This window comes from Lathyrus oleraceus, chromosome 4 (genome assembly GCF_024323335.1).
Source record: "Lathyrus oleraceus cultivar Zhongwan6 chromosome 4, CAAS_Psat_ZW6_1.0, whole genome shotgun sequence".
Taxonomy (NCBI): domain Eukaryota; kingdom Viridiplantae; phylum Streptophyta; class Magnoliopsida; order Fabales; family Fabaceae; genus Lathyrus; species Lathyrus oleraceus.
The window spans coordinates 58253207-58279499 of NC_066582.1; the positions used below are offsets into that span (position 1 = coordinate 58253207).

At 39.1% G+C, this 26293-nt stretch overlaps 1 pseudogene; it reads left to right on the forward strand.

Annotated features, from left to right (window-relative positions):
• The first annotated feature begins 12424 nt into the window (after positions 1 to 12424).
• LOC127136007 (outer plastidial membrane protein porin-like) lies at positions 12425 to 25791 on the forward strand (annotated as a pseudogene).
• Positions 25792 to 26293: the final 502 nt, after the last annotated feature.

Sequence of the window (26293 nt, forward strand, 5' to 3'; positions counted from 1 at the left end):
ACTTGGGTGTTGATAAGGTGTAAACCATAATCCACCAAAATGGATGATTGATCTTGACAATGACTTGATTCATCCCTTGACCTTTGTTTGCCTTGTGGGTGATCCCTTATTTGTGATTGTTGCATTCATGCATTCATGCGCACCATAACGTTCATCACACAGAAATTTCAAGGAACTAAGGTATTATTTGCAAATATTTTCAGACCATGGATTGTGGATGAAGGAACACTAAGAAGTACAGTTTCAGATGTCCCGACTTGAAAGTGTTAAGGAAGCTAGCATCTTTTGTATTAGATCCCTTGGACTTCAAACAAAATCATGGGAAGCTTTTGTCTATCTTGTCTGCTGATGTGGTTGAAGGACTCTTGTGTGTATTGGTGCAGTTCTATGATCCTCTCTACCGTTGTTTCACATTCCCAGATTTTCAGCTTGTGCCTACATTGGAGGAGTATTCTCATCTCTTGGGGATACATGTTTCTAGTAGAGTACCTTTTAGTGGATTGGAAGAGATTCCCATATCTCATATTATTGCTGAAGCTCTTCACTTAAAGAAGTCTGAGATAGAGGCTCATTGGCTGAAGAAAGGAGGATTGTTTGGGTTGCCATCTGATTTCCTCATCAAGGAAGCTACTGCCTTTGCTCAAGCCGGTAGTGTGGGTGCTTTTGAAGCTATCTTTGTGTTGCTCATTTATGGATTAGCTTTGTTCCTTAACATTGACGGTTTTGTTGATGTTAACGCCATTAGACTTTTCTTGATTGGGAATCCTATGCCTACTTTGTTGGGTGATATGTATTTCTCTTTGCATCTAAGGAATTCTAAGGGTGGTGGAACTATTGTCTGTTGCATTCCACTTCTGTACAAGTGGTTTATTTTGCACTTGCCTCAGACACCTGCTTTTGTGGAGAACAAACAATGTCTAAGGTGGTCTCAAAGACTTATGTCTCTCACTAATGATGATATAGTTTGGTATGACCCGTCTTTAAGCAGTTTGGAGATTATTGATAGTTGCGGTGAATTCTCTAATGTGCCTCTCAGTGGTACACAAGGAGGAATTAACTACAACCCTGCTTTGGTTCGTCGTCAACTTGGGTTCCCCTTGAAAGACAAACCTAATAACACTTTGTTAGAAGGTCTTTTCTATAAAGAGGGTAAAGATCCCCAACATTTGAAGCAGAAGGTTGTGCATACTTGGCATAATATGCATAGGAAAGGAAGATCCGAGCTTGGTCTGCGCAATTGTGTAGCTTTGGAAGCTTACACTCTTTGGGCGAAGAAGAGAGCTTTGGAGTTGAAGATGCCTTATCCTTGTGAAAGACCTATGTCTATGGTTGTGGTTGAGCCATTAACTCTTCATAACCAAGATGTAGAGGAGTTGGAAGATGCACTCGTCAAGATGAAGCAGGAGAAGGATATGTGGGAAGAGCGTTTCCATGCTTTGAGCAAGAAGCGTGAAGAGTTGCAGTTGGAGTCTAAGGACAAAGATGCATTCATTGAGCTACTTGAAGACCGAGTAACGAAGAGACAGAGAGAGCCAGAGGTTTCATCTTCTAGCATGCCTGAGCCTTCCGTTGCTTGGAAGAAGATTGTTGACCAGCTTGTCCTCGAGAAGACTCAGATCAAGGCTTCTTTTGAGACCGAGATCAGTCACATTCGAAGGAAGTACACGCCTTCAGTTAGGTCTTCTGACGTTGTTAGGGGTCTGTAAGACCCCAATTTTGACCCTAAGATCCCTCATGGCATCATAACATTGCATTTGCATAGCCTCAAGGATCATGAGCATCTTGGTTCCCTTTGCCTTTGGGTGGGACTCCTTGTGATTGGTTTGAGATCACAAGCATGCTTGAATTATACATCATTGTTTCTCTTACTTTTGTTTACTAAAAAATAAAAATAAAAAATAAAAAATAAAATAAATAAAAAAAATAAAAAAAAACGAAAAAACGAAAAAAAATAAATATAAATAATAATAATAATAATAATAAAAAAAATAAAAAAAATATAAAAAAAACGAATAATAATAAAAAAAAATTAAATAAATAAATAAATAAAATATAACAAAAAAAATTTTTTGGACTTGGGCCTCTCTCATTTGAGCCCACAGGTCCACAAAAACCAGGTTATAAATTCAGAGTTTCAGTGAAACAAAAGGAGATTCCATTCCTATTACCCTGGCAGGAAAAAGAAAGTGAGAGAAGAGCTAACAGAGTTCAGAGCAGCCTCCAAACCCTGAAGGGAACTTAACTGCACAGAATCACCTCTGCCTCACATAAACCCTAAGGATTGTTTTGTAAACCTCACGGGTGCAACTCAATTTCAATCAAGCTCTCCAATCAGGTTTGCCCTACATCCATCATCTTTATGCCTTCAATTTGAATTTTCTGAATATATGAGGTATTATGGGTGAATTTGATACCATTTTGATGCATGTGTTTGACAGGAGGTTTAGGCCTCCTACCCTTGGTTGCTTTTTGTGAGTTTTATTTTGTGAATTTTAATGGCATGATTCATGTGGTTACATTTTGATTTGGGGGCAACCCTTGATTACCCTATTTTTTTTTCTCTAACATGTTTGTTGAGTTTTTTTTTTGTGAGGGCTCACATGACTCTTGCAGAGATGGCCTGGTGTTCCACTTTATTTGTGGGATACCACCTGGAGGTTTATTCCGATTACCTGTGCTTAATGGCTTGAGATATTTGTTTGTGACTGCTTATTCCAAAGGATGGGAGCTACTTGGATCATCAATATGATCTCAAGAGGGGAACTCCTAATGTGGTTTTATTTTCTTTTCCCTTATCTCTTGTATGTTTAGGAATTTAACCCTTCCGTTTTTTTCCCCATTCTAACCCAAGCCAAAACTTTTTGTGCAAACAATAACTTTTGTTTTCAACATTAGAAACCTAAGCCTTATGCTTTTGATTTTCAAAACTTATTTTTCATAACACTTATTATGAATTGAACCTTTTAATCCACTTTAACCATATTTTTGTAAATACTTTTAATTGGTAAATATAACTCATTCAAATAATTTTCGTGGTTTCAATGGCCACCTTCTTAATCAAACCTTCTTTTATAACCATTAGCTATTAGGTTTGAGTTATCCTTGAGGTAGATATAATACTCACCTTTATCCTTAGTGATGGACAATGAGTCTTCCATGCTTATTATAGGGTTAACCCCTCACTAGCATGTTGAAGCTATCCTCACATGGTGGATTTGTGGTTTTAGGTTGAGTTTTCTCCCTTTGATAACAAAAGACCTTAAGGTTTTTGGACCAATCAATTCACCAACTTTTTTTTTGAATTTTTTTTACCTCGAACTACGAGGTTTTGATCCTAATCTTTTTTTTAAGATGGTACGTAGGCAATGGGTTCATCCATTCAAACACAAAATGTAAATAAATTTGTATATTCTTTTCTCATCCCTTCAATCATGTTTGCACAAATAAATTTTCACAAAAAAAAACAACAACCTTACAACAAATGTGAAAAGGGCTCCCTAGGAGTACCTAGGATGCTTTGGGTGCCTAATACCTTCCCATTGCATAACCAACCCCCTTACCCAGATCTCTGACATTTTTACTAGTTTTTGATTCGATAAAACTTTTAGGTTTTTGTTCGCTTTCTAACCATTCCTTTGGATAAATAGAAGTGCGGTGGCGACTCGACTTGTATGATTTACCTTGGAGTTAGTCAATATCTCTAATGGTAACGAATACCCCGCTACAGAAAAATGGCGACTCTGCTGGGGATCATAATCCTAGTGGGTTTTGCCTACTTTTCATATTTGTTGTATTGTATTGTATATTTTTTTGTGTGACATATTCTTGTGCAATTCGGGATTACTGTATTGTATGTAATGATTTATTTGTTTGAATATTAATTCCTTGTATGCTTGGTGATCTTTGTGAGATGAGTTCTATACCCGGACTCGAGTGCACTTAGGATAGGAGAATGGCATAGTCTTGTTGACTTGTGTGGAGTTATTCCTTAGCAAGTTGACTTGCAAGTCCATTCACTTGGTGGAGGTTATGTTAGGATCAATAATGTCACACAAGTAAGTTGTGGTTAGACATTACTCTTTCCAATATAGACCTTAGAAGCCAAGGACCTTAGTTTACCAAGCCCATCTTGGCCTATTCGTAGGATGTAGTGCGAAAGTCGTTCAAGTGTAAGATTTGATACGATTGTTACGCGATACTACACTCATAAGAGTCTCTCTTGAGAATATTTTTGGAATACGAGTAGTCGTTTCTCCGATAATATCCGAAAGATGGGATTATGACTATGGGAACCTTTTGTAGAACATGTTTGGCAGGTTTAAACCCTAGTACACTCCCTTTGGGTGGTTCTTAACCTAAACTCCATGCTCGTGACTTACAACAAACCCTTGATTCATGGTTGATCCGTTCAGGTATCCTTAATATCAATGGATCTTGGGTGTTGATAAGGTGTAAACCATAATCCACCAAAATGGATGGTTGATATTTAGGATAACATGATCCATCCCATGACCTTTGTTTGGTGTGCTTTGCTTGATCCTTGAGTGTGATTGTTGCATTCATGCATTCATGCACCCATTTGCATTCATATCATCAAAATAATAAGAAAATTTTCAAGGAACTTAAGGGGTTTATTTGCAAAATTTTCAGACATGGAAAGACAAAGAAGGAATACAAAGAAGTACAACTTCAGGCAACCAGACTTGAAAGAGTTAAGGAATTTGACATCTTATGTATTAGATCCCTTAGGTTTCAAAGCTCGTTTTGGGAAGCTTCTTCCTCTTCTGACTACTCAGGTGGATGAAGGATTGATAAGTGTATTGGTGCAGTTTTACGATCCTTTATACCGTTGCTTCACGTTTCCGGATTTTCAGCTTTTGCCTACACTTGAGGAGTATGCTTATCTTGTGGGTATACCTGTTCTGGATCAGTTGCCGTTCAGTGGCTTGGAAAGGGTTCCCACTTCTCAAGAGATAGCTGACATGTTACACATAGATGAATCTCTGGTTGGTGCTCATATGACTACCAAAGGTGGAATTCAAGGTCTCCCTTCTAAGTTCCTCATTGCTCAAGCTACTATATATGGGAAGGCCATGAGTGAGGACGCCTTTGAAGCCATATTTGTACTTCTCATCTATGGATTAGTGTTATTCCCCAACATCGACAAGTTTGTGGATATGAGCGCTATTAGGATCTTTTCTACTCTTAATCCTGTTCCGACTCTGTTGGGCGATACCTACTTCTCTTTGCATATGAGGAATGTAAAGGGTGGTGGCGCCATTGTGTGCTGTTTGCCTCTGTTGTATAAGTGGTTTATTTCTCACTTACCTCAGACGATCGCTTTCAAGGAGAACAAGGAATGTCTACGGTGGTCCACGAGACTTATGTCTCTCACTAATGATGATATCTCTTGGTATAACCGTGTGTACGATGGTGTGCAGATTATTGACTCTTGTGGCGAATTCTCCAATGTACCTCTTCTTGGTACATGTGGTGGGATTAACTACAATCCTGTTTTGGCACGTCGGCAGCTTGGGTTCCCCCTAAAGGATAAACCCAATAACATTCTGTTAGAGGGTGTATTCTTTCAGGATGGTAAAGATCCCCAAGGCTTGAAAGCTAGGATGGTCCACGCTTGGCGCAAGATTCATAGGAAAGGAAGGAAAGAGTTGGGTCCTAAGAATTGCATCGCTTTGGAGCCTTACACTGTTTGGGTTAGGAAAAGGGCGTCTGAGTATCTCATGCCTTACGAGTATCCGAGACCTACACCTATGATTATGGCTGGGCCTTCAACCCTCCCTAATCAAGGAGTAGAGGAGTTGAGAGACGAAGACCGTTCACGTGCCTGGATCCGTGAACGTGAAGAGTTGCTTCAGCAGATTAAGGATAAGGATGCGTTGATTGAGTTTCTTGAGCATCAGGTTATTGATGACCCTGATGATGTATGGACTTCTCTACTTCCTCAGTCTTCTAAGTTCTGGAAGAGGAGGTATGATCGACTCGCCAAAGAGAAGGCCGATATGGAGGCAACCTACGAGAGGGAGGTGAAGAGGCTTCGCGTATCTTATCTTCCCGTGTCCCGAGCTTTAGATGATTGTTTCTAGGGATCCATAGGATGCTTATTTTCCTTTCCTCTTGTACATGATTGACAATGCTGCACTTCTTTTCCCTGATATTATTTGATGAGATATTTCCATATGTGATAAAATGCTTAATATTTCCAGAATTTGCAAATAAAACTCTAAAGTTCCTTTGAAATAAAAAACAAATCATATGCATAAGCATTGCATCATATGCATAAGCAGGTTTTGTTTCCGGTCCCTTGCCCTATGGTCTAACTCTGTGTCCTTTATTTATTTTGAAGACAAGCTGACTCACCGGTACTACACTAGAGCCAATTTTCCTATTGAGAAAAGAGCTCCTTCATTTGCTTCCTACAAAGATGCAAAGTTGGCAATTGAGCGTGGTGCAACCATTGGCTTAGGAAGAATGTTTGAGTTAGAAGACAATGAGTCCTGGGCTGGCATAGGTTTCTCTTCTGGTACCTTCAACAAGCAAGGGTTATTCAAGAGTGGAGGTTTCCTCCACACTGGTCTAGATAAGGAGCTTGCTGCCGTTTTAGAAGAAGATACAAAGGGTTCTGGCAACTTCATCATCCCTAGTGGGGTCTGCAACAATTGGGTCGCTGTGGATATTCCAACAGTTGTCCATAAGTCAACGTAATAATCACTCTGTTTAAAAACCCTTCTCCCATGCCAAAAGGAGGAGTGATAACTGATCAGTCACCATTTATGCTAGGTATTTCACTATTTAACCGTAAATAAGTCAGGTAAACTGCGTAAACTTAAGCATTTTTGGTTAGATATAAGCTCAATTCTATAATATAGAGTGTGTTGTTACTTATGAGTTTCTTGAGGATATTTTACACTTTTGGGTATGTTAGCAGGTCAAAAACTAGTTTGGAAGCTCAGGGAATCAAACGTCAGATGCGAAATTGAGCCAGAGCAAGAAAACGGAAGAAAACATCAATTCTTGGAGAACCTGCTGTCCATACGCGTATTGCCTTACATGATACGCGTATGGACCTTCCCATTACGCGTAGCATACGCAAAGGACCAGAGGGGTGGAAAATCAAGCAAAAAGACAAGCTTCTGGTGATACGCGTATGGGAGTTAGCAATACGCGTAACAGATGCTGTCTTACGTGCAATACGCGTATGAAACAGCGCAATACGCGTAACAGATGTTGTCTTACGTGCAATACGCGTATGAAACAGCGCAATACGCGTAACGTGCAGCGCAATACGCGTATGAAGCCCAGAATCCGGAAAAGCCCAGCTGCGTAGCTATTTACACGGGCGAACGCGATTTTGTTGGGGGTTGGACAATTTTGGAGAAAAGAAAGAAGCGTTTTGAGAGCTGGAGACTCAAGGATTATCGGAGGATTCATATGTTCAAGAGTTTTTCGACGATTGAAGATTGATTTCTCAAGAAATTCTGTAATGACAACAATTTTTATCTTTGTTTTTATTTCTATTATGAGTAGCTAAACCCCCCATTGCTAGGGGGGTGACCCTGATTCTGAATGTGACAGATTTTATGTTTATGAATGCATCGATTATTTCTTCCTCTCAATTGATTTGTTCATATTACCGTTCTTTATGCTTTATTCGTCGGACCAACGAATGATGATTAATATGAATAGTTTAAGTTGGACAGCAATTATTTATTGATCTGTATAAGAACTTTGGATAGTAAAAATCACCTAGGACTAGGGATATTCTATCTGACCGGTAATTCTTGATATTCGAATGCTTGAGTATGAACTTAATTATTTATGGACATAGTAATTAGGTTACATAATCAAATGTCTTTTCACTAAGGAATTAGGAATAGATACCCTTAAGGACCGGAATCAATTGGACAAGATTATTGTCCAAGCCTTCATAAATTATATCTGTTACAGGAAGTTTCATTCACCGAACCCTAGCAATCTACTCTAATTTGTCTCTCGTTCAACCATTTTATTTGTTTTATTTATTTCCAATTGATAGTATAATTACTCACAACACAAAAACCAAAGGCTTTTTGTCTAATTGAAACAATCTATAAACTCTGTATCGTCAAGCAGTCCTTGAGATCGACAAACGGGGAATTTCCCTTTTATTACTACAGTGAGAAAAATAGTACACTTGCTATTTTCCCATAAAGTTTTTGGCACCGTTGCCGGGGACTGCCAAAGATAATAGAGTTTATTAATTTATTTTCAATTAGAATTTTGTTGCTTAGCATCCAAAATTTTATTTACTATTTAATTTTATTTTTATTGTTATTGTAACTAATTTGTGTATGCGAGGTAAGGCCTCAGCTGATTTTCATTTTGACGCAGAACCAGAGAGAACATTGCACGCAAAGCTCAGAGAAGCTAGAAGAAAAAAACTGGCAAACTCTGACACCGAAGAACCAGTCTCTGTTCACTCCGAAAAATCTGAGTCAGACACAGATTCACATCCAGACACTGTTGACATGGCTGCAGACCCGCCTCCAGCGGAAAGACTTTTAGGTGACTATGGCAGAGAGAACAACCCAGCAGTGCGGTTGACCATTGTTAACCAACCTGTTAATGTTGCTCACTTCCAGTTACATCCCTCAACTATCCGTCAGTTAGAAAGCAAACCTTTTTCAGGAAAGATCAATGAGGATGCAAACAAGCATCTGCAGAGGTTTCTGACTATGACTACATCATTAAAAATTGATGGGCATTCTGAAGAGGCAAAGAGATTGGTCATGTTCCCATTCACGTTATCTGAGGATGTTGAGGAATGGTTCTATTCCCTACCCGCAGGAAGCATTACTACGTGGCAACAAATGGAAACAACATTCTTGAACGAGTATTTTCCTGCTTCTGTGTATATCCGTAAGAGGTATGACATTGTGAATTTTAAACAGAAAGACGGAGAGACACTTGGAGATGCATACAAAAGATTCAAGAGATGTTTAGTTGCATGTCCTACACATAATCTGGATGCATCTGAACAAATGCAGAATTTTGTAAACGGGCTGAAGATGAGAACGAAGCAACTCATTGATACAGCTGCTGGTGGCTCGTCTAATTTTTCAACAGCAACCGGTATCAAAAAGATCATCGAAGCTATTGCAGCGAATGAGCATTTGGAATTATATGACCGTACTGTGAGTCAGCCGGAGGGAAAATTGACTTGAAACTAGCAAATCAGGTAGTGAAAATGGAAGACCAGATTGCAGCTGAGGTTGAAAGAAGACTGAAAGCGATGAATTTAGGTACCCAGACTGTTGCTCAAGTTCAACCGGTTCAGACTATGATTTGTGAGATTTGTAGTGGACCACACTTTGCCATGCATTGTGTTGCAACCGCAGAACAAGTGCAAGCTATAAATTACCTGAGGCAGAATAATCCCTACTCAAATACGTATAATCCGGGGTGGAAAAATCATCCTAATTTCTCTTGGAAAGATCAGCAAGGTAATATTCAGAAGCAAGGACCTCCACAACAACAACCACCTTACCAACCACAATATCAGTCGCAACAGCAACCTTATCAGCAACAAGTACCAAAGAAAGCGGATTGGGAGATTGCTATAGAGAAGATGGCGACTCAGAGTATGCAATTTCAGGAAGAAACCAGGAATAATCAGAAGAGCACCAATGCATCCATTAAAAATCTGGAGATTCAATTGGGTCAGATAGCACAACAGATAACAAACTCTCAAACACCGGGCGCATTACCTAGTGCAACAGTGACAAATCCGAGGGAGCACAATAATGTGAGTGCAGTAACAACAAGAAGCGGAAGATCTGTTGAAGATCTTAAGAAGAAGGATGAAGAAGAAGATCACTTGCTAGAAGTGGACCTGGAAATCTTAGAAAACAAGACACCACCTGAGGAAGAAATTGTAATACCGCCGGTGGTACAAGAAAAGCTCACTGAACCAAAACCCATCATTAAGCTTCCATTCCCACAAAGAAACAAAAAGAAGAAGCAGGATGAGAAAATTTTTCAGAAATTCATGGAGTTGTTCAAGAAATTAGAAATCAATATTCCATTCTCTGAGGCACTCGAGCAGATGCCTATCTATGCGAAATTCATGAAAGACATCATCTCCAAGAAGCGCACCACTGACACTGACCTAGTTATACTAACTGAAACTTGTAGTGCTATTTTGCAGGGTATGAAGATTCCAGTGAAGAAGCCAGATAGAGGTTCTGTGACCATCCCGTGTACCATTGGAGATAGGTCCTTTAAAAGGGCGCTGATTGATTTGGGGGCTAGTGTTAGCCTTATGCCTTTGTCTATTTACAGGAAGCTAGGAATTGGAAATGTTCAAGATACCAGAATGACACTTCAATTTGCTGACCACTCAGTGAAGAGACCTTTTGGGGTAGTTGAGGATGTTCTGGTCAAAGTTGATAAATTTGTTTCTCCTGTTGATTTTGTAATTTTGGAAATGCCAGAAGATGAAGAGATACCTCTGATTCTGGGCAGACCTTTCTTAGAAACAGGTAGATGCATGATAGACATGAAGGGAGGTACCATGACCCTAAAGGTATATGATGAAGAGCTCAGAATTGATGTCCGAGATACTATGAAACATAAAGAGGATATGTGTACAAACCACTCCGTGGAAGTAATTGATCAAATTGTAACTAGCACAATTCAAAGAAAGTTTCCTGAATTACCGTTGGAAAGAGTTCTTAGTCTGTCGGTCAGAGAGATTGAGGAGAATGATGATGAAAAAGAAAAAGAAGTGCTTGCTATGCTGGATACACAACCCCCTTGGATGAAATCCAAACCACGCAGGTGGGAGGATCTGAGAGCTTCACCAGAATTAGAAGATGAAAAAGTAAGTAAACCAGGTATAAATTTTGAATTAAAACAATTACCTGTAAACCTTAAATATGTCTTTCTAGAATCTGGAACAAATTGTCCTGCTATTATCAGTTCTGAGCTAAATGTCATAGATGAAGAAAAGTTGATACAGGTACTGAAGAAACATAAAAGTGCTATTGGTTGGACTATTGAGGATCTAAAAGGGATTAGCCCCACAGTATGCATGCATAAGATACTGATGGAGGATAATCAGAAACCAGTAGTACAACCACAAAGGAGGTTAAATCCAGCGATGAAAGAAGTGGTAAGGAAAGAGGTTGTAAAGTTGTTAGATTCGGGAATGATTTACCCCATTTCTGACAGCTCGTGGGTAAGTCCTGTGCATGTGGTACCAAAGAAAGGAGGAACCACAGTAGTTTTAAATGAAAAGAATGAACTGATCCCAACTCGCACAGTGACAGGGTGGCGAGTATGCATCGATTACAGAAGACTAAACACTGCAACAAGAAAGGATCATTTTCCTCTCCCTTTTATTGATCAAATGTTAGAAAGACTTGCAGGTCATGAGTATTATTGCTTTCTGGATGGATATTCGGGATACAATCAAATTGCTGTAGCCCCGGAAGATCAGGAGAAAACCGCATTTACATGTCCTTATGGTATTTTCGCCTACAGACGGATGCCATTTGGGTTATGCAATGCCCCAGCTACTTTTCAGAGGTGTATGACATCTATATTCTCCGACATGCTTGAAAAGTATATGGAGGTGTTTATGGATGATTTCTCTGTGTTTGGTTCTTCTTTTGATAATTGTTTAGCTAACTTATCTCTTGTTTTGCAAAGATGTCAGGAAACTAACCTTATTCTCAATTGGGAGAAATGTCATTTCATGGTGCAGGAAGGAATTGTGCTAGGACACAAAATTTCCCACAAAGGAATTGAAGTGGACAAAGCCAAAGTGGAGGTGATAGCTAACCTCCCACCTCCGGTGAATGAAAAAGGGATAAGGAGTTTTTTGGGTCATGCAGGTTTTTATCGCAGGTTTATCAGAGACTTCTCAAAAGTTGCCAAACCATTGACTGATTTGCTAGTCAAGGACAAGCAATTTAATTTTGATACAAACTGCGTGGCAGCTTTCGAGACTTTAAAGAGTAAGTTGATCAGTGCACCTGTTGTAATTGCCCCTGATTGGTCCTTGCCTTTCGAAATAATGTGTGATGCAAGTGACCTTGCTGTGGGGGCTGTCCTAGAACAGAGAAAGGACAAATTATTGCATGTGATTTATTATGCTAGTCATGTCCTTAACCCGACCCAAATGAATTATGCAACTACCGAAAAGGAGTTGTTGGCCGTGGTTTATGCTTTTGACAAATTTAGATCATATTTGCTTGACTCAAAAGTTATTGTGTATACTGATCATGCTGCTTTAAAGTATTTGTTTGCTAAGCAGGAATCAAAGCCAAGACTTTTGAGATGGATCCTCCTCCTTCAGGAGTTTGATTTGGAAATATTAGATAAAAAGGGGTGCGAGAACACGGTCGCGGACCACTTATCTCGCATGTCCCCAATCAAAGAAACTGAGGAGGAACATCCTATTCAGGACACATTCGCGGATGAGAAAATACTTGCTGTTCAGGATATACCATGGTTTGCTGACTATGCTAACTATGTGGTAGGTGGAGTTATACCTGATGACTTTAATTCTCACCAAAAGAAAAAGTTTCTTTATGATTGCAGGTTATACCTATGGGATGATCCATTCCTCTATAAAAAGGGAGTGGATGGTTTGATCAGAAGATGTGTTCCAGAAAGAGAGCAAGCCGACATTCTGAAAGCTTGTCATAATTCGGAGTATGGTGGACACTTCAGTGGAGATAGAACTGCAGCAAAAGTCCTCCAATCGGGTTTGTATTGGCCCACGCTATTCAAGGATGCAAATTCTATAGTCCGAGAATGTGATAGGTGCCAACGAATAGGTAACATTACAAAGCGGAATCAGATGCCGCAAAACTCCATGCTAGAAGTGGAGTTGTTTGATGTTTGGGGTATTGATTTTATGGGACCGTTTCCACCATCATTTGGTAAGAATTACATATTGGTTGCGGTCGATTATGTGTCAAAGTGGGTAGAGGTTGTGGCATTACCAACAAATGATGCTAAAGTGGTGGTGAATTTCTTGAGGCATAACATTTTCTCCAGGTTTGGGGTACCACGGGCTTTAATTAGTGACTAAGGTACGCATTTTATAAATAAACTAATGGAGAATTTGTTGAAAAAGTATAATGTCAAACATAAGATAGCCACACCATATCACCCCCAGACGAGTGGGCAAGTGGAAGTGTCTAACCGCCAAATAAAGTAGATCTTAGAAAAGACGGTAAGTGCTTCTCGGAAAGATTGGTCAGTAAAGCTGGATGATGCATTGTGGGCATACAGGACTGCATTTAAAACACCTATAGGTATATCCCCCTATCAACTAGTTTACGGTAAGGCTTGTCATTTACCACTCGAACTCGAGCACAGAGCCTTTTGGGCCTCCAAATTCCTTAACTGTGATCTTTTCAAAGCTGGTGAGTCCCGAATTCTTCAACTTCATGAGTTGGAAGAGTTCAGGAATCAAGCTTATGAAAATGCCAAAATTTACAAGGAACAAACAAAAAAATGGCATGATCAAAAGATCCAGAAGAGGGAATTTCGGGAGGGACAGCTCGTACTGTTGTTTAATTCCAGGTTGAAGCTGTTCCAAGGTAAATTGAGGTCAAGATGGTCCGGACCGTTCGTCATTAACAAAGTACTTCCTCACGGAGCAATAGAGCTTAAAAATGAGAAGAATGGCGACACCTTCAAGGTTAATGGTCAGAGGTTGAAACCATATAATCCCGGTGAAGGGGGACCAATTGAAACTGTTAAACTCATCTGAGTATGAGGTGTCCCGTCGAGCCATGCGACGTTAAACGAAGCGCTGCTTGGGAGGCATCCCAAGGGAGGTTTGAAATTTTTGTTATTTTAATTTTGTCGAGTCAGTTGAAATTTGAACTTTAGTTTTATTTAGCATTTGTTCATGTCATTTGAGTCAGGTATCATCGTGGTTAGTCGTTCGCTAAAAGGTGGATTTGAAAAAGAAAAAAAAAATCACACTGGACTGCCAATACGCGTATGGACTTCATGATACGCGTATTGGATTGCAAAATAGCGCTCCTCTGGTGAAACGCGTATGATACGCGTAAGGCTCCATGTAATACGCGTATCAGGCTCCGATACGTGATCTGTTACGCGAATCAAAATTTTCACTGGTTTAAGCAGCGTATGATACGCGTAAGGGAGCTAAATACGCGTATGATACGCGTAAGGCTCCATGTAATACGCGTATCAGGCTCCGATACGTGATCTGTTACGCGAATCAAAATTTTCACTGGTTTAAGCAGCGTATGATACGCGTAAGGGAGCTAAATACGCGTATGATACGCGTAAGGGAGCTAAATACGCGTATGGGCTGCGTAACGTAGGACGGTGGACTGGGTGATTGACTTTGATTATGTTATGTTTTTGTACTTTTGGTTTTTCTTTGTGTATTTTTCTTTTTTGGTTTATTCAGTTTTTATTTTGTTTTGCCTTGATGTAATCACTTATTATGGGTTGTCTTAATCTAATGAATTTGATTTTGTTTACATACATTTTCCTATTTATTTCGTTAGATATGTGACTGTGTCTGGCTAGTGGTTGTCCTGATTACTTACACCAAATACTTGGTTGTCCTCTCATTCAATCCCCTTGACTGTAGATGCTGTTGTTTATGATTGGACGCACTGGTTAAGATTAACATCAGAACCAAGAGCACATGAGCTTTGAACTCAGAGGTATGATAGAACAAGTCAGCTTAACCCGTCATGGTGAGATCAGAAAAAGCCAAACACTTATCATCATATGAGAGATATCAGGTATGTCTTTATCAATCATGGTTTGCGTATGTTCTTTTTATTATTAGCTGTAAAAATACACACACTGAGGCATGTTTTTGTTTATCACCTAGAGCCTTTCTAGCCATCCCATCTATTATTATTATTATCCATTGTTTAACCCTGTTGATCCTGTTATTCATTTGTTTCTGATATACCCGCTCTTCTCAATCCATGACCTTGTAACTATCCTACCCTGTTCAGAGTATGTGAGGATTAATTTCAGCTCTACGTTTCTATCTAAGTTTGGGGTTGCTGTTGGAATAGCAACCTTTAAGTTTGGGGTAGCTTTGCAGTAAGTGAATGTAGTAAAAAAAAAAAAGCAAAAGCTTGTGATCCGAAAAAAAAAGAAAAAAAAAAGAAAGAGAAAAGCGAAAAACAATAAAAGAACAGCTTTTTAAAAATGCTACATTCACTATAGATAAAAGGAAAAGAGGAATACAAAACCCAACAAGAATAATAGGAAAGAAACGTAGTGAGCGAATGATTTCATGTACTCTGAACCAAAAACCTTTGTTCCAATTTCATACCCTACCTAAACCAAAGCCCCGTTACAACCCAAAAGACCTCAAAAAGTGTGTGTGATTGTACATGTTGATAGGATGAGAGAATTTATTCAAACTTCTGATTTGATATTGCATACTGTGATTTGAGCATGATAACACTTTAACCCAGAGAGACTTGGTGAGAGTGTGATATGAGCTGACAGGTAAAGTGATATCTCTGAGGTAAGGAGTTTCTGGCTCGTTGGTTATGTGGAAAAATCAGAAAACCTAAGAAAACATCAAGAGGTCCAGTGCGAAAGATTTCAGCAGTATTGTGGCAAGAACTGTTTTACAGTAAGTTTGGGGTGACATGATCTATGATGGTGATAGAATGTTACTTGAGGACAAGCAACAAGCTAAGTTTGGGGTTGTGATCAGTCACCATTTATGCTAGGTATTTCACTATTTAACCGTAAATAAGTCAGGTAAACTGCGTAAACTTAAGCATTTATGGTTAGATATAAGCTAAATTCTATAATATAGAGTGTGTTGTTACTTATGAGTTTCTTGAGGATATTTTACACTTTTGGGTATGTTAGCAGGTCAAAAACTAGTTTGGAAGCTCAGGGAATCAAACGTCAGATGCGAAATTGAGCCAGAGCAAGAAAACGAAAGAAAAAATCAATTCTTGGAGAACCTGCTGTCCATACGCGTATTGCCTTACATGATACGCGTATGGACCTTCCCATTACGCGTAGCATACGCAAAGGACCAGAGGGGTGGAAAATCAAACAAAAAGACAAGCTTCTGGTGATACGCGTACGGGAGTTAGCAATACGCGTAACAAATGCTGTCTTACGTGCAATACGCGTATGAAACCGCGCAATACGCGTAACAGATGCTGTTTTACGTGCAATACGCGTATGAAACAACGCAATACGCGTAACGTGCAGCGCAATATGCGTATGAAGCCCAAAATCCGGAAAAGCCCAGCTGCGTAGCTATTTACACGGGAGAACGCGATTTTGCTGGGGGTTGGATAATTTTGGAGAAAAGAAAGAAGCGTTTTGAGAGCTGGAGACTCAAGGATTATCGGAGGATTCATATGTTCAAGAGTTTTTCGACGATTGAAGATTGATTTCTCAAGAAATTCTGTAATGACAACAATTTTTATCTTTATTTTTATTTCTATTATGAGTAGCTAAACCCCCCATTGCTAGGAGGGTGACCCTGATTCTGAATGTGACAGATTTTATGTTTATGAATGCATCGACTATTTCTTCCTCTCAATTGATTTGTTCATATTACCGTTCTTTATGCTTTATTCGTCGGACCAACGAATGATGATTAATATGAATAGTTTAAGCTGGACAGCAATTATTTATTGATCTGTATAAGAACTTTGGATAGTAAAAATCACCTAGGACTAGGGATATTCTATCTGACCGGTAATTCTTGATATTCGAATGCTTGAGTATGAACTTAATTATTTATGGACATAGTAATTAGGTTACATAATCAAATGTCTTTTCACTAAGGAATTAGGAATAGATACCCTTGAGGACCGGAATCAATTGGACAAGAATATTGTCCAAGCCTTCATAAATTATATCTGTTACAGGAAGTTTCATTCACCGAACCCTAGCAATCTACTCTAATTTGTCTCTCGTTCAACCATTTTATTTGTTTTATTTATTTGCAATTGATAGTATAATTACTCAAAACACAAAAACCAAAGGCTTTTTGTCTAATTGAAACAATCTATAAACTCTGTATCGTCAAGCAGTCCTTGAGATCGACAAACGGGGAATTTCCCTTTTATTACTACAATGAGAAAAATAGTACACTTGCTATTTTCCCATCAATGACATTGATGGCGCATAAGCACAATGATATTTTCATTCAATAAATTCATGTTAAATGTTTGTTTTTCCCATTTATTTTCCCTTTTTGTTTTTGCATGAAATTGGTGATCACATAAAACCCTAAAAAATAAAATAAAATCAATATTTTCATCTGCATAATGATTTGCCTTGTTTGAATTATAAATCTTTTCATATCCAAAAATCATTAAGCAGGTTGTTTTCTAAACCCATTGAACATAATGATCCAACACCATCTCCCATTTTTGAATTCCCTGTATTTGAGGCAGAGGAAGATGATGTTGAAGAGATTCCTGATGAGATTACGCGGCTACTTGAGAATGAAGAGAAGATCATTCAACCGCTTCTTGAGAATCTAGAAACAGTCAACTTGGGGTCTGAAGATTGTGTGCGAGAGGTAAAGATTGGGGCACTTCTGGAAGAATCTGTTAAGAAGGGGTTGATTGAATTGCTACAAGAATATGTTGACGTCTTTGCCTGGTCATATGAAGACATGCTTGGTCTAGATACTGATATTGTGCAACATTTCCTACCTCTAAAGCCTGAGTGCATGCCTGTAAAGCAAAAGCTCTGAAGAACTCATCCCGATATGGTAGTGAAGATCAAAGAGGAAGTTCAAAAGCAAATTGATGCGGGGTTCCTGGTGACTTCTATATATCCTCAATGGGTGGCCAATATTGTGCCCGTGCCTAAGAAAGATGGAAAAGTCCGGATGTGTGTGGACTATAGAGACTTGAATAAAGCTAGTCCGAAAGATGATTTCCCTCTACCACATATTGATATGTTGGTAGATAATACAGCTAAATTCAAAGTCTTCTCGTTTATGGATGGATTTTCCGGATATAATCAGATTAAAATGGCACCCGAGGATATAGAGAAGACACCATTCATCACACCTTGGGGAACATTCTGTTATCGAGTGATGCCCTTCGGTTTGAAGAACGCCGGAGCCACGTATCAACGAGCTATGACTACCTTGTTACATGATATGATGCACAAGGAGATCAAGGTATGTTTAAGGTATGATCACTAAGTCAAGATGGAGGTTGTACTCCCGGTAGAGGTGGAGATCCCATCAATGAGAGTCTCGATGGAAGCCAAGTTGACTGATGCTGAATGGGTTCAAAGCCGTTATGACCAACTGAATTTGATTGAAGAGAAGAGATTGACTGCCATGTGCCATGGTCAGTTATATCAGCAAAGGATGAAGAAAGCCTTTGATAAGAAGGCCAAGCCTCGTGTATTCCGAGAAGGTGAACTCGTGCTCAAGAAAGTTTTGTCTTTCGCGCCCGATTCCAAGGGCAAGTGGACTCCAAACTATGAGGGTCCATATGTTGTTAAGAGAGCCTTTTCAGGCGGTGCTTTGATACTTACAACTATGGATGGGGAGGATTTCACTCGTCCTGTGAATTCAGATGCAGTCAAGAAATACTTCGCCTAAAAAGATAAAAAAAACTGAATAGCTCGCTAAGTTGAAAACCCAAAAGGGCGACTTAGGCAAAAATGAGCGTCTCGGTGGATTGAAAACCCGAAAGGGCGATCCAGGAAAAAGTTAGAGACACAAAAAAATGATATATGTATCCCGCTAGATTGAGTACCTCATCCTTGGGAAATCTAGGCAAAAATTAGGGATTTGGCAAGTAACTGCATCCTGACAAGATTTTGTTCTACAACTGTCGTCCGTCAGAGATCCTTGCTCATTATCAACCAAAGCTTCAAATACGTCGGATTCAGAATTGGTGGAGAAATGGTCATTATGTTCAATGTAGCCCTTTTCCAATATATATCACCAATTTCAAACTTGAAAAGATCTATGGGGTCTTGCCATTCGCAGACTACCATTCTATCACATAAATTTGAGCCTTTTATCCAATTATTGGCACTCTTATCTGTTTCTATTCAACAAATGTTTTGCTTGTTTTAATTGAGAAATATCATTGTTTTTAAATAATTAAACTTTTCATAACTTGTTTTAAACAAAGTGAACATTCACAATGATGAAAGGATACTTAGGAGATCCTCAAGTGCTCTCCCAAGAGTGGTATGATTCCCAACAGGGTAAGATTTTTGTCCATATTCCTGGCATGACTGTATCTCCTGCCTCCGGAACCCCTTGTGGTTTATCCTACCAAGTGGATTGCTTGTTGAGAGTCACCTCTCTTCCCTTCAGCAGAGTAGCAATCTTTCTTCCTCAGCAGCTTGGATCTCTTTGGGCAAGAGCGGTATTTGGTGGTTGATCCCGATAAATCCTTTATCTCCTCGGATAGATTCCCCAGCAGAGTTGTTAGTGTGGTGGACCTTGTCTGTGATAACTCTCGTCCCCAGCTGGAATGATTGATGATTCATCCCCTGTAGAGTTCTTTGCTTCCTGGTATCTCTGATCCCTAGCAGATTGGATACTCTCCGGTGAACTTGGCTTTCTCTCTTGAGATGTAGTACCGGGTGGTTAATTCATGGACCTGGTTGTGTTAGATATGTCTGTCTGTCAGCATACATCATACATAAACCACGCATATTCATGCATAATTATAACATTCAGATATTCATGTTGCATTCTTTGCCATATATCGTTGTTTGCTGTCTCCTGCTATTTGGTGATATACTTCCCCGAGCAGACGTGTGTGTTTGATCTCTCCATATAGAGTCAGCTCCATAAGCAGAAAGCGTCTATCCTTTCTTCCATATTCCCCACGGGTTATATCCTCGTGGATGTTGATTGTTTTTGTTCCTTCCCAACACATATATTGGGATGGTTTTCCCCATTGAGATACATCCTCACCGGGACAAGTCTTGATTTGGTGTGCCTATCTAGTTTGATCCTAGATCGGTCTCTTGAGACTCTTTTCCTGTTTCCCCGTGGTAAATGAATAATTGCTCAATAATTAGTAATTATTATCCCGGCGGAGTCTGTGGTTCTCTACCCTCATACCGGTAGTTGTAAGTCATATTTCTGTGGTCTACTACCCAGTAACCGGTAGTTGTAAACCCCATTTTGTCCCCGTGCAGAGTTAAACCTTGATTGTTGTTCATCCTAACCGATGACGGGTACTCTCTTTTGTGGTTCTCTACCCTCATACCGGTAGATGTAATTCCCTCCTTGTTTGTTATCTTTATACAAAATTCGATATTGACATTCCTTAATTTTTTAGTATACCACCCAGTAACCGGTGATATATCTCTTGGATAATTGCTCTAATTACGCAATTTATCCCCAGCGGGTCATCTCTCGTCTATCTTGTTGTTGTTAGTAACGATTGTTCCTCCCCTGAATTGGTCATCATTATATACCTAGTTTCGGTATCCCGATGCCTTTTCTTTTCGGTCGATTTATCCTTTATTAACCCAGTAACCGGTTGTGGATAATCGTCCATGCGAGTATATTATCTACGTTCTGACGGTAATAGATAGTATATCTCATGCACTCTTTGGTCGAAGCCTTTTGTTCTTCCCCAAGTGAGTAAGATTCGTACCCCCTTTTCGGAGTCGAATGTCCATCCCATAATCGAGTTTGCTTTTTGCCCTCTTTTTGGATGATGAGTGTTTTGGGAATATTCCCCAATTCACGCCTTGATTGGTCATCATTATATACCTAGTTTCGGTATCCCGATGCCTTTTCTTTTCGGTCGATTTATCCTTTATTAACCCAGTAACCGGTTGTGGATAATCATCCATGCGAGTATATTATCTACGTTCTGACGGTAATAGATAGTATATCTCATGCACTCTTTGGTCGAAGCTTTTGTTCTTCCCCAGTCGAGTAAGATTTGTACCCCCTTTTCGGAGTCGAATATCCATCCTATCATCGAGTTTGCTTTTAGCCCTCTTTTGGATGATGAGTGTTTTGGGAATATTCCCCAATTCACGCCTTGGTTGGTCACCTATTATATGCCCAGTAACCGGTATCCCTGGTGTTCCCTCCTCTTTGCTCCCTATTATGACTTTTTGTCCTCTGCGGAGTCAGATTTTCCTGAGTTGAGATATACCTTTTTAGGTCTTCCTCAGATGATTTGGTTGATTGATATCTCTCACCCTTATACCGGTCTTAGATATTCATTCTTCCCGAGCATGTTGTATCTCACCCTAATACCGGCGATCAGATCACATGTCTCCTTGAGCTTATTACCCAGTAACCGGTAATACCTCGTCCCGCTGCTTCCCCAGGAGTGTCCTTTTAGGCATCCCCAGCGAAGTCCCTTAGTGGATTGTTTTCATCCGGATTTTTATCTGAAGTATCCGTTGTGGATAGTTTTTGCTGAATTGGCATATTCCCCAATACATGCACCTTTGAGTCAGCTCGAGTCTTTCCATTGGATATTTTCCCTTTGGAATTCTGTTCCCCAAGCGTTGAGTCGTGACCTGCTCACGCATTTTATTCCCTCTCCTATCCCCATAAGAGTCCCCAGAGTCTCTGTCCCATTGAGTGTATTTCTCATATGGATTATCAGTTTCTCCGGATGTCTTTTCTTCTTTGTGGACACATATCCCCACAGAGTTCGTACTATTTGCATACATACATCTGCATCATGAGGTCTCTTAGGGACCAAAATTTGTCTCTTTGTTATTATTTAAGCCCATTCTACCTCGTCGAGACGAAGATTTTAACCTTCACTTCTCCGGCTAGAATGACCTTAAATAGGGGCATCTGTAAGACCCCAATTTTGACCCTAAGATCCCTCATGGCATCATAACATTGCATTTGCATAGCCTCAAGGATCATGAGCATCTTGGTTCCCTTTGCCTTTGGGTGGGACTCCTTGTGATTGGTTTGAGATCACCAAGCATGCTTGAATTATACATCATTGTTTCTCTTACTTTTGTTTACTAAAAAAATAAAATAAAAAAAATAAAAAAAATAATAATAAAAAAAATAATAAAAAAAACGAAAAAAAAAATTAATAAAAAAAAAAATTAAAAAAAAAATTAAAAAAAAAAATAAACGAAAAAAAATGAATAATAATAAAATAAATAAATAAATAAAATATAACAAAAAAAAATTTTGGACTTGGGCCTCTCTCATTTGAGCCCACAGGTCCACAAAAACTAGGTTATAAATTCAGAGTTTCAGTGAAACAAAAGGAGATTCCATTCCTATTACCCTGGCAGGAAAAAGAAAGTGAGAGAAGAGCTAACAGAGTTCAGAGCAGCCTCCAAACCCTGAAGGGAACTCAACTGCACAGAATCACCTCTGCCTCACATAAACCCTAAAGATTGTTTTGTAAACCTCACGGGTGCAACTCAATTTCAATCAAGCTCTCCAATCAGGTTTGCCCTACATCCATGCCTTCAATTTGAATTTTCTGAATATATGAGGTATTATGGGTGAATTTGATACCCTTTTGATGCATGTATTTGACAGGAGGTTTAGGCCTCCTACCCTTGGTTGCTTTTTGTGAGTTTTTTTTGTGAATTTTAATGGCATGATTCATGTGGTTACATTTTGATTTGGGGGTAACCCTTGATTACCCTATTTTTTTCTCTAACCTGTTTGTTGAGTTTTTTTTTGTGAGGGCTCACATGACTCTTGCAGAGATGGCTTGGTGTTCCACTTTATTTGTGGGATACCACCTGGAGGTTTATTCCGATTACCTGTGCTTAATGGCTTGAGATATTTGTTTGTGACTGCTTATTCCAAAGGATGGGAGCTACTTGGATCATCAATATGATCTCAAGAGGGGAACTCCTAATGTGGTTTTATTTTCTTTTCCCTTATCTCTTGTATGTTTAGGAATTTAACCCTTCCGTTTTTTCCCCATTCTAACCCAAGCCAAAACTTTTTGTGCAAACAATAACTTTTGTTTTCAACATTAGAAACCTAAGCCTTATGCTTTTGATTTTCAAAACTTATTTTTCATAACACTTATTCTGAATTGAACCTTTTAATCCACTTTAACCATATTTTTGTAAATACTTTTAATTGGTAAATATAACTCATTCAAATACTTTTCGTGGTTTCAATGGCCACCTTCTTAATCAAACCTTTTTTTATAACCATTAGCTATTAGGTTTGAGTTATCCTTGAGGTAGATATAATACTCACCTTTATCCTTAGTGATGGATGTCATACCCCGATTTTGGCCCTGAAATTTTCTTCCCATCAATCACTCATTTGCATTCTTTCTTCACTCACCTTCATATCCTCCATTCATGATCATATTTACTATTTCATATTTATTTTTATTTATTTATTTATTTTATTTTTTACATTTTTCACGTTCCAAATTTACATTCATATTTGCTTCATCCACATTAAAAAAAGGAAATCCATTAATATTGAAGGAATTCTACATAATCATTCATATTTCAATTACGTCATTCATTCATTTACATGCATGACCTTAAAACATCACCACATGAATACATGGAGTTTCTAAGATGCAAAGAGAGATCATAGAACTCTTTTGTGAACTTGTTTCTATCCGCCTTCCAATTATTGAATCTCGAAGAGAATGTCCCCTAAACTTGAAGGAAGCCATATCTAGCATATGTTTTGCTGCACCTAGGTATGCGGATCTGCCGGAATCGTTGCAAGTTCAATTGATGATTTCTTCACCTTTTGTGTGGTGATATTGGTGGACGAGAGCATGTTCGATGTGCACTTGAAACTGTGGGCCCTTCGAATACCCTTCCAATTTTGAAAGGCTTTGAAATTCTAGCAGGAGAGCATGATATGATTACAGAAGTGAAGCAATAGGGCACCACTTTTGGTTTTGTTACAGTCTGGTTTATTAGAATTACATGATGGGGACGTAAATGCAAGAGGTTATTTTCAATGTTCCAAGCTGGAGATATCATTCGTGACATGTTTGCTGGTATAGGTCCTTTTGCCACTCTTGCCGTACAAAAAAGGGAGGATGCTTAAGTCTATGCAAATGATTTAAGTCCAAATAGCATCCACTATTTGAAGATTAATACCAAAATCAACAAGGTTGATGATCAAAATATCTTCATACAAAATGGATGCTAGACAGTTCATATCCTAGTTGATGTAAGTGCCAAATTCTGAGCATAAGATAGAAAATGATGTTCCCATTGTTCATACATATTACACATACAAGATACAAGACAATACTGAATCAAATTCAGAAAAATGAGTTGCTGAAAAGTTGATGCAAAAGACCTGCAGGAATTGCATAAAACACTCCAAGGCATCCAATATGCCGCATCACCAAGACAACCATGACAGTAACCTCACACACACTCAATACATTTTTAATATACAAGTTATATAGCAAATAAATGCTGTTATGTTACAGTATATTTATCTCTTGCACATGCAATGTAGAATGTGCTACACACAACGAGCACATGGTATTACTCAATAAACAGCACCCACACAGCTACTACAAGCATAACTATAAACACCTGCATTTTTTGAACCGTCCATGATAACAAAACCAGCTTTGGAAGCTCTGAAGGATAGACTCATGACCGAGAATGTGGCTGAAGAAATAGCTGAGAAGCTATGTGAATCAGTGACAGCAAGTGAAGAAAAACCTGATGACAACACCTATAGTTCGGTCAATTCTGCAATTTCCATTGAAGATAGCACATTAACATCACAAGTTTCAACTTCTTCATGTCAACTTCGAAAAAACAGTCTTCCTCAAATCACCTCTTCCATTCTGCTTGAACTACCTTTCCATTTCCAAAAGATAAGTCGTGGATAATTCAGCATGTTGCTGTTACTTGCATCTCTTTAGATGAAGGACTTTCACCCATTGATAGCCGGTATCTAAACAGACCTCAAACCTGCAGGTTTTGGTTTCCAAGCAAACAAAACAAATTATACATCAGTTCAATAATAATATTAAACCAGATCATGTAACAATGGTAGCAGTTCTAAACAGACCTGCAAAGATTCACTACGACAATCAAAAAGATATCCAACCTCAAGCTGCTGCTGCTGTTGCGGCAACCAGTTCGCCTAATGAAACCGTCGGCTCAATTACAACACTGACCAGAAGTTCACTCTCCCTACTTATTCACCTACTGGAGTTGCTATAACATCCTCAGGAACAAAGAAAGGTGAACTATTTTTGGGTGATGTTAATACCCAGTTGAAGAACAAAAACATCACTACTGATATCAAAGCTGACACAAATTCTAATCTTTTCACAACTATCACTGTCAACGAACCTGCTCCTGGTGTGAAGGCTATTTTAAGCTTCAAAGTTCCTGACCAAACATCTGGGAAGGTGGAACTACAATACTTGCACGAATATGCTGGAATAAGCAGCAGTGTTGGGTTGAAAGCAAACCCAATTGTCAACTTTTCTAGTGTTATTGGAACTAATGCTCTTGCTTTTGGTGCTGATATTTCTTTTGATACCAAACTTGGGGAGCTTACAAAATCTAATGCTGCTGTGAACTTTGTCAAGGATGACTTGATTGGGTCATTTGACTCTAAATGAGAAAGGTAATGTCGTGAATGCTTCATACTACCATGTTGTCAACCCCTTTACCGAAACAGCTGTTGGTGCTGAGGTAGCTCACCGATTCTCAACCAAAGAGAACACACTCACACTTGGAACTCAGCATGCTTTAGATCCATTGACCACCGTGAAAACCAAAGCTCCTCACGTTTTCACCATTTCACTGTAGTAACAAAAACACAAACTAATTAGCCAAGGCAGTAAAGATTCGAAAAATTCCCAAATTGGCATTAGGACAAAATTCAAAGAGAAAGCTAAGTTCAGAATACCGTTTTCGGTTTTAGCATTAAACAGGCCGATCCAAACTGAGCACATGAAAGAGGATTTTGCAGGTTGCTCCTTTGAAGACCAAATACACCATTGAAACCCTAATTCATGAGAGATAAATAGTGAGAGAAAGCGAATCAGAGAGGGACGGCGAAAAACTTCAGAGCGAAAAAACCCTAAGAGTTGTGACGAAAAACACTGGAGGCGGACCAAATTCAACCAAGAACCCTAACCCTAAAATCAAAACATACCTGAATTAGAGAGGCGAAAGAGTGAAGTTTAGGCTTCATCGTCATCGTCACTACCAAATCGCCACCGGAGGTAAACTTCAGATTTCTTTAAAGCTGTGGGTATTGCGCATTTGGGAATGAGGTTGAGGATGTGAGGAGAGACACGATTGAAAG